Here is an 11,928-nt window from a genome sequence, read left to right on the forward strand (position 1 = left end):
AGGATGTAGTGTTATGCTATCTTCTTCCTGGTTCAGTATTCCCAGAATTAGGTCAGTACCTGGTGATTTATAACTATCAACTTCTGTGCTCATAAACAAGGTACTCTGCATGTAGACAAAATTATTTCCGATGATCAGCTTCTTTTTGGCATATACCATCAACAACTTCCAAGATATTCTGACTATAGAAAATGTCGTGGAATCAACTGGGGATTGGGGCGTCAACCTGTCAAAATACCTCAGCCTACGCTGAACAATACATCTCATAGAACGTGAACACACATCCGTGCATGGAATGGGTTTTGAACCCATTACCAAATTTTTTGAATGTTCACGATTTTCACCATAGGCCACGTAGCCTCTGTCATGCGCTGCTTAGTACACAAATTAATGTTCATATTTCGGGTAAACAAAGAAATCCAATTCTCAACAAACGTTTGCCTATTGGAAATGAGTTTGTCACCATCTGAAATTACGTCTGATTGCCTTACAATCAGATGTACGAAAACATCACGTGATGGAATAACGTTTCCATTGCAGTACAATATTGCCCGAAGTTAAGTTTCGGAAATACAGGGCGTATTTTATGACTGACGTCAACAGTATACATTTCCTATTATCACGATTGTACTGGGTAGGCAGGCAACCTAACATAACATAACCCAAACTTCCCTTTTCTACCGTCATTAAACAGAATTGGGCGACCTGTAGTTATTCTAGTGACAGAGTGAGACAATGTTTCGGCGTAACAGGGTCATAGCCCATTCCTCAGATGATACATGAGCAATTATGAAGCAGCGGCGTGAGGATATTGACAGTGAAAGACGGAAGGACTCGGAGAAAATTCTGTCCTGGTGCCACTTCGTCCTTCTCAAATTCCACATTAAGTAGCCCAAGCGCAAACCCAGGGTTCCACGTTAACAAGGCCTTTACTAATTCAATGATCTGAGACACAACCTTCAGCTAGAACATAGGAAGAACGGTCTATAATGTAAATAACATTAAAATAAAAGCTTGAAGCCCAGTATCTAATAAGTTGCCTTATTTTCAGGGTAAACTTCGGAGCGAGCGACCTGATCCACGCAGCAGCGTCGAATGACAGAAATGTATTGTCGGTGTCTAGCTTGATCACTGGATTGCTATTGGAAGAACTGGAGCCCACAGGAAGAATGAGAACAACGCGTACCACGACACAGAGGGGCGGAGACCTCTACATTCGACAGAGTCTTTGCTGAGTGTTGGTCAGGATCATGCCCGTCATCGAGTGGGAGCTGCAATGCAGAATTAAAGTGGCCATGAATTGCGACGTCAAGCGGAATTTATTTCTGAAAAAGAAAAATTCTGCTTCGATATTCAACTCCTCATGGGTCCGTCAATGCCTGTCTCTCGTCTGTCAGCCCCACATTCAACACCAATTAAGAATTGTTAATCACGATCCTACGTCTTCCGCCAGCAGGGCTCTTTGTCCCGAGGCCTCTGCCCCATTCAGTTAGCCCCAGTTTGTGTCTTGGCCCTTAGGGCTTGTATGTTTGCTCGTACTTTGCCGGTCTAGCACTCGGGAATAACCTACGAGGAGCAAGCCCCAAGGGCAGAGCCCCAAAGAGAGGCAAGCTGATTGGGGCGAATTTATGGGGATAAACAGCCCTGCCGAGAGAAGCAGCGGCCGAAAGGGAGATACGTAGAAGATGGAGGCAGAGTGCCCTTTCGATACATTGGTATTTGAAATTTCACAGGGCGTTATACAGAAGTGTAGCAGCCATAAAGCCCAAGCGATCCAGGGCACGCCACTGGAGTTCGAGCTCGCTTATACGCCAGTGAATGTATATATATGTATAAAGTGATAATTAGTGGTTCTTGATGAGGACCAAATTGTTCACTGTGTATTTTGAGACATGGCGTCATCACATCCTGTAACATGGCTTCAAGATATTCGTGTCAATTTCTAATCCAAGGACAAATAAAAGACGTACTAACAATTGTGGCCTCTAACTTTTTATCGTTCAAACGGGCCCCTTGCCCGAACCTGCCACATAAGTCTACACTGACAAAAATATTGCATTACAATAAAAAACCGAAGTTACGTGGCATACGCCATTTGTCTCTCATATTTGATTTTTTTCTGCGTTTAGTAATCTATTATAAAAATTCGTGATTTGTCGTCGTCGTCAACTAATTTGTCTTCAAGAAATGACGTCATCAAACAGTGTTACTTTTTAAAAAAATGCAATAGGAATTATATTATTCTTTGCGGCGATAACGGTTTGGAGTGTCATTTTGATAAGAACTTATTACATAAATAGTGTTAAATGTTATAGTTCTACATGCTGTTAAATTTCATTCTGTACAAACAATTTGGGGTGAGTGCATACCTATTGGAACAGCTCGTTGAACAGCCCGTTTACGGACAACCACGAGGAAAACATTCTTTCGTGAGTTCTGTGACGTGTAACAGTAATTTTTGTGAAGTCAGAGTTATCAAGTAACAGTTTCTGTGTTCGCGAAGCCTGGTGACTTGTGTGTTTATATTTAAGTTACAGCAGTGTATATATTAGAATAAAATTAAGTGTTTTGTAAGAACACATTCAAGATGGCTGATAATTCGTTTGTAAAACATAAAAGAAGTAAACCTCTTACAAGCGGTGAAAAAAGGTGTGTCCTTTACCCGCTCAATAATAAGTGCCAGGATAATTCAGAAATGATATCTCAAGTTACAGGAATAGGGAAGTCTAGCGTGTAAAGAATCCGAAGAGATTCGAAAGCTGGTAATAACAGACTAGCCTGGGAAAAATTCGCAACATTACTTGTTTTTTGAAAAATGTATGACGATTTAACGAAATCAGCAATTCGGGTGAAAGTACGTGGTTTCTTTTTCACAATGAACTGCAAACGCTGAATAAATTCTTGGATGTTGTGAACAGTGATGCTGTATCGGTTACTGAAGTTTCTGAGATTCGAGTATATTTCCACAAAAATCGACTGCTTTCTAGTCGACAAAGACGATATTGTGCTGTGGCGCAGAAAATACCTCCAAATAAATAAGCAATTCAGAGCCGAAGGATGGACAATTTATTACCGGGACGAGACACGGATCAATGCAGGTCACACCTTTCAAAACGTTCTAAAAGATGAAACAGTGGGATCACGAAGAAGCTAATGAATGATAGCAGCATATGTTTGCAGGACAGACAGTAACATTGCTACCACGTGTTTCAAAAGAAGTGGGAGGAGAGAAGAATTTGTCTTGACCGCCTCTCATCTTAGTTGGAATAGCCTATAATCAATAAATAATAGGCATGTTATAACACATTTTACATCATCTCAGATAAAAATAATAAGGAAAATATTTCCAACAAAAGTCCAGTAAAATAAAATAAAAATTATTGCATATAAGGGCTCAGTAAACATAACTATTCAGCTATTGTAATTGAAATAATCAAATCAGTAAGGACGGACATGTAGAACGCATGTGGTGATCAGAAATTACAAGAATTGGGCTAAAAATCCCAGGGAGAGAAGACCGTTAGTAAGATCAAGGCGTGATGGCATGTTAAAATTAAAATAATTATTAGTCTAGTAAGTTAGGGTGGTGTGGATTGGATTAACCTGCCTCAGAAAGGGATCCTTGGCTGTCGCTTTTATACACGGCAATGTTCCATCGGGTTCCATAAAATCCTGAAAATTATATGCCAAAATTCTGCTCCGAATGGTCAATGCGCAAGTCTTGACTACAGCTGCACATTTAATCAAGAAATTGTTAAAACCCTCGGTGGAAGGAAAAGCACCTTAACTAATTCCATGTATTATGTTTAATTTGATCACTAAACAAAGTAAATGGTCAGAACAAAAAAACAAAGAAATGTATGAAGATATCTGCCTTCTGGGTTGTTGCGCTGTGTAGTCTGGTCGATGTTAACCAACGTTTCGGAGGTCATACTGCCTCCGTCATCAGGGCGATGAGTATGAACATTTCCGTCTTCTGGTTTGTTGCGCTGTGTAGACTGGTCGATGTTAACCAACGTTTCAGAGGTCATACTGCCTCCGTCATCAGGGCGGTGAGTATGAAGATTTCTGTCTTCCGGGTTGTTGCGCTGTGTAGTCTGGTCGATGTTAACCAACGTTTCGGAGGTCATACTGCCTCCGTCATCAGGGCGATGAGTATGAAGATTTCTGTCTTCTGGGTTCTTGCGCTGTGTAGTCTGGTCGATATTAACCAACGTTTCAGAGGTCATACTGCCTTTGTCATCAGGGCGGTGAGTATGAAGATTTCTGTCTTCCGGGTTGTTGCGCTGTGTAGTCTGGTCGATGTTAACCAACGTTTCGGAGGTCATACTGCCTCCGTCATCAGGGCGATGAGTATGAAGATTTCTGTCTTCTGGGTTCTTGCGCTGTGTAGTCTGGTCGATGTTAACCAACGTTTCAGAGGTCATACTGCCTTTGTCATCAGGGCGGTGAGTATGAAGATTTCTGTCTTCCGGGTTGTTGCGCTGTGTAGTCTGGTCGATGTTAACCAACGTTTCGGAGGTCATACTGCCTCCGTCATCAGGGCGATGAGTATGAAGATTTCTGTCTTCTGGGTTCTTGCGCTGTGTAGTCTGGTCGATGTTAACCAACGTTTCAGAGGTCATACTGCCTCCGTCATCAGGGCGATGAGTATGAAGATTTCTGTCTTCTGGGTTCTTGCGCTGTGTAGTCTGGTCGATGTTAACCAACGTTTCGGAGGTCATACTGCCTTTGTCATCAGGGCGGTGAGTATGAAGATTTCTGTCTTCTGGGTTGTTGCGCTGTGTAGTCTGGTCGATGTTAACCAACGTTTCAGAGGTCATACTGCCTTTGTCATCAGGGCGGTGAGTATGAAGATTTCTGTCTTCCGGGTTGTTGCGCTGTGTAGTCTGGTCGATGTTAACCAACGTTTCGGAGGTCATACTGCCTCCGTCATCAGGGCGATGAGTATGAAGATTTCTGTCTTCTGGGTTCTTGCGCTGTGTAGTCTGGTCGATGTTAACCAACGTTTCGGAGGTCATACCGCCTCCGTCATCAGGGCGATGAGTATGAAGATTTCTGTCTTCTGGGTTGTTGCGCTGTGTAGTCTGGTCGATGTTAACCAACGTTTCAGAGGTCATACTGCCTTTGTCATCAGGGCGGTGAGTATGAAGATTTCTGTCTTCCGGGTTGTTGCGCTGTGTAGTCTGGTCGATGTTAACCAACGTTTCGGAGGTCATACTGCCTCCGTCATCAGGGCGATGAGTATGAAGATTTCTGTCTTCTGGGTTCTTGCGCTGTGTAGTCTGGTCGATGTTAACCAACGTTTCAGAGGTCATACTGCCTCCGTCATCAGGGCGATGAGTATGAAGATTTCTGTCTTCTGGGTTCTTGCGCTGTGTAGTCTGGTCGATGTTAACCAACGTTTCGGAGGTCATACCGCCTCCGTCATCAGGGCGATGAGTATGAAGATTTCTGTCTTCTGGGTTGTTGCGCTGTGTAGTCTGGTCGATGTTAACCAACGTTTCAGAGGTCATACTGCCTCCGTCATCAGGGCGATGAGTATGAAGATTTCTGTCTTCTGGGTTCTTGCGCTGTGTAGTCTGGTCGATGTTAACCAACGTTTCGGAGGTCATACCGCCTCCGTCATCAGGGCGATGAGTATGAAGATTTCTGTCTTCTGGGTTCTTGCGCTGTGTAGTCTGGTCGATGTTAACCAACGTTTCAGAGGTCATACTGCCTCCGTCATCAGGGCGATGAGTATGAAGATTTCTGTCTTCTGGGTTGTTGCGCTGTGTAGTCTGGTCGATGTTAACCAACGTTTCAGAGGTCATACTGCCTCCGTCATCAGGGCGATGAGTATGAAGATTTCTGTCTTCTGGGTTGTTGCGCTGTGTAGTCTGGTCGATGTTAACCAACGTTTCAGAGGTCATACCGCCTCCGTCATCAGGGCGATGAGTATGAAGATTTCTGTCTTCTGGGTTCTTGCGCTGTGTAGTCTGGTCGATGTTAACCAACGTTTCAGAGGTCATACTGCCTCCGTCATCAGGGCGATGAGTATGAAGATTTCTGTCTTCTGGGTTGTTGCGCTGTGTAGTCTGGTCGATGTTAACCAACGTTTCAGAGGTCATACTGCCTCCGTCATCAGGGCGATGAGTATGAAGATTTCTGTCTTCTGGGTTCTTGCGCTGTGTAGTCTGGTCGATGTTAACCAACGTTTCGGAGGTCATACCGCCTCCGTCATCAGGGCGATGAGTATGAAGATTTCTGTCTTCTGGGTTCTTGCGCTGTGTAGTCTGGTCGATGTTAACCAACGTTTCAGAGGTCATACTGCCTCCGTCATCAGGGCGATGAGTATGAAGATTTCTGTCTTCTGGGTTGTTGCGCTGTGTAGTCTGGTCGATGTTAACCAACGTTTCAGAGGTCATACTGCCTCCGTCATCAGGGCGATGAGTATGAAGATTTCTGTCTTCTGGGTTGTTGCGCTGTGTAGTCTGGTCGATGTTAACCAACGTTTCAGAGGTCATACCGCCTCCGTCATCAGGGCGATGAGTATGAAGATTTCTGTCTTCTGGGTTCTTGCGCTGTGTAGTCTGGTCGATGTTAACCAACGTTTCAGAGGTCATACTGCCTCCGTCATCAGGGCGATGAGTATGAAGATTTCTGTCTTCTGGGTTGTTGCGCTGTGTAGTCTGGTCGATGTTAACCAACGTTTCAGAGGTCATACTGCCTCCGTCATCAGGGCGATGAGTATGAAGATTTCTGTCTTCTGGGTTCTTGCGCTGTGTAGTCTGGTCGATGTTAACCAACGTTTCGGAGGTCATACCGCCTCCGTCATCAGGGCGATGAGTATGAAGATTTCTGTCTTCTGGGTTCTTGCGCTGTGTAGTCTGGTCGATGTTAACCAACGTTTCAGAGGTCATACTGCCTTTGTCATCAGGGCGGTGAGTATGAAGATTTCTGTCTTCCGGGTTGTTGCGCTGTGTAGTCTGGTCGATGTTAACCAACGTTTCGGAGGTCATACTGCCTCCGTCATCAGGGCGATGAGTATGAAGATTTCTGTCTTCTGGGTTCTTGCGCTGTGTAGTCTGGTCGATGTTAACCAACGTTTCAGAGGTCATACTGCCTCCGTCATCAGGGCGATGAGTATGAAGATTTCTGTCTTCTGGGTTCTTGCGCTGTGTAGTCTGGTCGATGTTAACCAACGTTTCGGAGGTCATACCGCCTCCGTCATCAGGGCGATGAGTATGAAGATTTCTGTCTTCTGGGTTGTTGCGCTGTGTAGTCTGGTCGATGTTAACCAACGTTTCAGAGGTCATACTGCCTCCGTCATCAGGGCGATGAGTATGAAGATTTCTGTCTTCTGGGTTCTTGCGCTGTGTAGTCTGGTCGATGTTAACCAACGTTTCGGAGGTCATACTGCCTCCGTCATCAGGGCGATGAGTATGAAGATTTCTGTCTTCTGGGTTGTTGCGCTGTGTAGTCTGGTCGATGTTAACCAACGTTTCAGAGGTCATACTGCCTCCGTCATCAGGGCGATGAGTATGAAGATTTCTGTCTTCTGGGTTCTTGCGCTGTGTAGTCTGGTCGATGTTAACCAACGTTTCGGAGGTCATACTGCCTCCGTCATCAGGGCGATGAGTATGAAGATTTCTGTCTTCTGGGTTCTTGCGCTGTGTAGTCTGGTCGATGTTAACCAACGTTTCGGAGGTCATACCGCCTCCGTCATCAGGGCGATGAGTATGAAGATTTCTGTCTTCTGGGTTGTTGCGCTGTGTAGTCTGGTCGATGTTAACCAACGTTTCAGAGGTCATACTGCCTCCGTCATCAGGGCGATGAGTATGAAGATTTCTGTCTTCTGGGTTCTTGCGCTGTGTAGTCTGGTCGATGTTAACCAACGTTTCGGAGGTCATACCGCCTCCGTCATCAGGGCGATGAGTATGAAGATTTCTGTCTTCTGGGTTGTTGCGCTGTGTAGTCTGGTCGATGTTAACCAACGTTTCAGAGGTCATACTGCCTCCGTCATCAGGGCGATGAGTATGAAGATTTCTGTCTTCTGGGTTCTTGCGCTGTGTAGTCTGGTCGATGTTAACCAACGTTTCGGAGGTCATACTGCCTCCGTCATCAGGGCGATGAGTATGAACATTTCCGTCTTCTGGGTTCTTGCGCTGTGTAGTCTGGTCGATGTTAACCAACGTTTCAGAGGTCATACTGCCTCTGTCATCAGGGCGGTGAGTATGAAGATTTCTGTCTTCCGGGTTGTTGCGCTGTGTAGTCTGGTCGATGATAACCAACGTTTCGGAGGTCATACTGCCTCCGTCATCAGGGCGATGAGTATGAACATTTCCGTCTTCTGGGTTCTTGCGCTGTGTAGTCTGGTCGATGTTAACCAACGTTTCAGAGGTCATACTGCCTCTGTCATCAGGGCGGTGAGTATGAAGATTTCTGTCTTCCGGGTTGTTGCGCTGTGTAGTCTGGTCGATGTTAACCAACGTTTCAGAGGTCATACTGCCTTTGTCATCAGGGCGGTGAGTATGAAGATTTCTGTCTTCCGGGTTGTTGCGCTGTGTAGTCTGGTCGATGTTAACCAACGTTTCAGAGGTCGTACTGCCTCCGTCATCAGGGCGGTGAGTATGAAGATTTCTGTCTTCCGGGTTGTTGCGCTGTGTAGTCTGGTCGATGTTAACCAACGTTTCGGAGGTCATACTGCCTCCGTCATCAGGGCGATGAGTATGAATATTTCTGTCTTCTGGGTTGTTGCGCTGTGTAGTCTGGTCGATGTTAACCGACGTTTCAGAGGTCATACTGCCTCCGTCATCAGGGCGATGAGTATGAATATTTCTGTCTTCCGGGTTGTTGCGCTGTGTAGTCTGGTCGATGTTAACCGACGTTTCAGAGGTCATACTGCCTCCGTCATCAGGGCGGTGAGTATGAAGATTTCTGTCTTCCGGGTTGTTGCGCTGTGTAGACTGGTCGATGTTAACCGACGTTTCAGAGGTCATACTGCCTCCGTCATCAGGGCGGTGAGTATGAAGATTTCTGTCTTCTGGGTTGTTGCGCTGTGTAGTCTGGTCGATGTTAACCGACGTTTCAGAGGTCATACTGCCTCCGTCATCAGGGCGATGAGTATGAAGATTTCTGTCTTCCGGGTTGTTGCGCTGTGTAGTCTGGTCGATGTTAACCAACGTTTCGGAGGTCATACTGCCTCCGTCATCAGGGCGATGAGTATGAATATTTCTGTCTTCTGGGTTGTTGCGCTGTGTAGTCTGGTCGATGTTAACCGACGTTTCAGAGGTCATACTGCCTCCGTCATCAGGGCGGTGAGTATGAAGATTTCTGTCTTCCGGGTTGTTGCGCTGTGTAGTCTGGTCGATGTTAACCAACGTTTCGGAGGTCATACTGCCTCCGTCATCAGGGCGATGAGTATGAATATTTCTGTCTTCTGGGTTGTTGCGCTGTGTAGTCTGGTCGATGTTAACCGACGTTTCAGAGGTCATACTGCCTCCGTCATCAGGGCGATGAGTATGAAGATTTCTGTCTTCCGGGTTGTTGCGCTGTGTAGTCTGGTCGATGTTAACCGACGTTTCAGAGGTCATACTGCCTCCGTCATCAGGGCGGTGAGTATGAAGATTTCTGTCTTCCGGGTTGTTGCGCTGTGTAGTCTGGTCGATGATAACCAACGTTTCGGAGGTCATACTGCCTCCGTCATCAGGGCGATGAGTATGAACATTTCCGTCTTCTGGTTTGTTGCGCTGTGTAGACTGGTCGATGTTAACCAACGTTTCAGAGGTCATACTGCCTTTGTCATCAGGGCGGTGAGTATGAAGATTTCTGTCTTCCGGGTTGTTGCGCTGTGTAGTCTGGTCGATGTTAACCAACGTTTCGGAGGTCATACTGCCTCCGTCATCAGGGCGGTGAGTATGAAGATTTCTGTCTTCTGGGTTGTTGCGCTGTGTAGTCTGGTCGATGTTAACCGACGTTTCAGAGGTCATACTGCCTCCGTCATCAGGGCGGTGAGTATGAAGATTTCTGTCTTCCGGGTTGTTGCGCTGTGTAGTCTGGTCGATGTTAACCGACGTTTCAGAGGTCATACTGCCTCCGTCATCAGGGCGGTGAGTATGAAGATTTCTGTCTTCCGGGTTGTTGCGCTGTGTAGTCTGGTCGATGTTAACCGACGTTTCAGAGGTCATACTGCCTCCGTCATCAGGGCGATGAGTATGAAGATTTCTGTCTTCCGGGTTGTTGCGCTGTGTAGTCTGGTCGATGTTAACCGACGTTTCAGAGGTCATACTGCCTCCGTCATCAGGGCGATGAGTATGAAGATTTCTGTCTTCCGGGTTGTTGCGCTGTGTAGTCTGGTCGATGTTAACCGACGTTTCAGAGGTCATACTGCCTCCGTCATCAGGGCGATGAGTATGAAGATTTCTGTCTTCCGGGTTGTTGCGCTGTGTAGTCTGGTCGATGTTAACCGACGTTTCAGAGGTCATACTGCCTCCGTCATCAGGGCGGTGAGTATGAAGATTTCTGTCTTCCGGGTTGTTGCGCTGTGTAGTCTGGTCGATGATAACCAACGTTTCGGAGGTCATACTGCCTCCGTCATCAGGGCGATGAGTATGAACATTTCCGTCTTCTGGTTTGTTGCGCTGTGTAGACTGGTCGATGTTAACCAACGTTTCAGAGGTCATACTGCCTTTGTCATCAGGGCGGTGAGTATGAAGATTTCTGTCTTCCGGGTTGTTGCGCTGTGTAGTCTGGTCGATGTTAACCAACGTTTCGGAGGTCATACTGCCTCCGTCATCAGGGCGATGAGTATGAATATTTCTGTCTTCTGGGTTGTTGCGCTGTGTAGACTGGTCGATGATAACCAACGTTTCGGAGGTCATACTGCCTTTGTCATCAGGGCGGTGAGTATGAAGATTTCTGTCTTCCGGGTTGTTGCGCTGTGTAGTCTGGTCGATGATAACCAACATTTCGGAGGTCATACTGCCTCCGTCATCAGGGCGATGAGTATGAACATTTCCGTCTTCTGGTTTGTTGCGCTGTGTAGACTGGTCGATGTTAACCAACGTTTCAGAGGTCATACTGCCTCTGTCATCAGGGCGGTGAGTATGAAGATTTCTGTCTTCCGGGTTGTTGCGCTGTGTAGTCTGGTCGATGTTAACCAACGTTTCGGAGGTCATACTGCCTCCGTCATCAGGGCGATGAGTATGAATATTTCTGTCTTCTGGGTTGTTGCGCTGTGTAGTCTGGTCGATGTTAACCGACGTTTCAGAGGTCATACTGCCTCCGTCATCAGGGCGGTGAGTATGAAGATTTCTGTCTTCCGGGTTGTTGCGCTGTGTAGTCTGGTCGATGATAACCAACGTTTCGGAGGTCATACTGCCTCCGTCATCAGGGCGATGAGTATGAACATTTCCGTCTTCTGGTTTGTTGCGCTGTGTAGACTGGTCGATGTTAACCAACGTTTCAGAGGTCATACTGCCTTTGTCATCAGGGCGGTGAGTATGAAGATTTCTGTCTTCCGGGTTGTTGCGCTGTGTAGTCTGGTCGATGTTAACCAACGTTTCGGAGGTCATACTGCCTCCGTCATCAGGGCGATGAGTATGAAGATTTCTGTCTTCTGGGTTCTTGCGCTGTGTAGTCTGGTCGATGTTAACCAACGTTTCAGAACTCATACTGCCTCCGTCATCAGGGCGATGAGTATGAAGATTTCTGTCTTCTGGGTTCTTGCGCTGTGTAGTCTGGCCGATGTTTACCAACGATTCAGAACTCATACTGCCTCCGTCATCAGGGCGATGAGTATGAAGATTTCTGTCTTCTGGGTTGTAGCGCTGTGTAGTCTGGTCGATGTTAACCAACGTTTCAGAGGTCATACTGCCTCCGTCATCAGGGCGATGAGTATGAAGATTTCTGTCTTCTGGGTTCTTGCGCTGTGTAGTATGGTCGATG

Source organism: Zootermopsis nevadensis, unplaced genomic scaffold, assembly GCF_977971745.1.
Source record: "Zootermopsis nevadensis isolate Lab colony 2312 unplaced genomic scaffold, Znev_1.0 Znev_ptg000017l, whole genome shotgun sequence".
Lineage (NCBI taxonomy): Eukaryota > Metazoa > Arthropoda > Insecta > Blattodea > Termopsidae > Zootermopsis > Zootermopsis nevadensis.